We start from the raw sequence: 853 nt of genomic DNA, 5'->3' as shown, positions 1-853 counted from the left end.
CTGGGTGGTGTTGAACTTGGAGGACCACCTGATGGGCCTAGTTTGCGTGTGGGCATTTTTGCGGTTTTTTAAAGTGAGAGCCACAGAAGGGCAGGGCAGGGCAGAGCTGGCCAGCGTCCCACTAGCAGCCGCAGGGCAGGCCTTATTGCCCTGGTGAGCACCATGTAGGCGCTTTGGGCAGGCAAACTTCTCTGAACAGTGTTTGCGTGGGAAAGCAGCATTTTTAGGAAAGGCGTTTGTTTGATAATCAGGACATCTTCAAGGTAACCCGGAACAAACAAAAACACCTTTCCCCATCCAGTTGACTCTGACATCATGCTGAGCCCTGGTGTGTCACCGTAGAACTGTCCTTTAGTTTTCAGTGGCTGATGCTTTAGAGACAGATAGCCAAGACCTGACTTCCGAGGCCCCTCTGTGGAAACTTGAACCGCCAGTCTTGGGGTTAGCAGTGGCGGGGATTGGACTGTCTGTGCTCCAGTGACTCCTAATGTGGTCATTCCATAATCTTGCATCAACTTGAGGGGACTAAGAGTGAAAGAGCTGGAGGAGCCAGGTGGAGACTCGCGCCCGTGCTGAGATGCTTCCACTCCCACCAGATCCGGAACACTTTTGCACCCGCCAGCCTGTGACCTTCCTGCATTTTACATCACTGCAGTTGGTGGCGTGAACCGGAAGAGAGATCTAGGTTCTAATATCAAACTTGTGGACTCGATCTTGACTGGGCTGGGATGCTTTCTCAATATGCAACTCCTCTTTGATATAAAGCTCTCTCTTACGGTAAAGGGAGAATGGGTAGGAAGGAGGGAACCGATTACATGGAACTGTGTGTGACCTCCTCCCTGGGGGACAGACA

At 51.8% G+C, this 853-nt stretch overlaps 1 protein-coding gene across 1 annotated transcript in view; it reads left to right on the top strand.

Moving 5' to 3' along the window:
• The window catches only part of MED12L (mediator complex subunit 12L), a 370846-nt gene that overhangs the window by 79284 nt on the left and 290709 nt on the right, over positions 1–853 (top strand). The window lies entirely within an intron of this gene.

This window comes from Echinops telfairi, unplaced genomic scaffold (genome assembly GCF_000313985.2).
Source record: "Echinops telfairi isolate 266 unplaced genomic scaffold, ASM31398v2 ScPeMD7_4225;HRSCAF=4972, whole genome shotgun sequence".
Taxonomy (NCBI): Eukaryota; Metazoa; Chordata; class Mammalia; order Afrosoricida; family Tenrecidae; genus Echinops; species Echinops telfairi.
The sequence above is the reverse complement of the archived record's forward strand: the minus strand, read 5'-3'. Positions and strand labels throughout refer to the sequence as shown.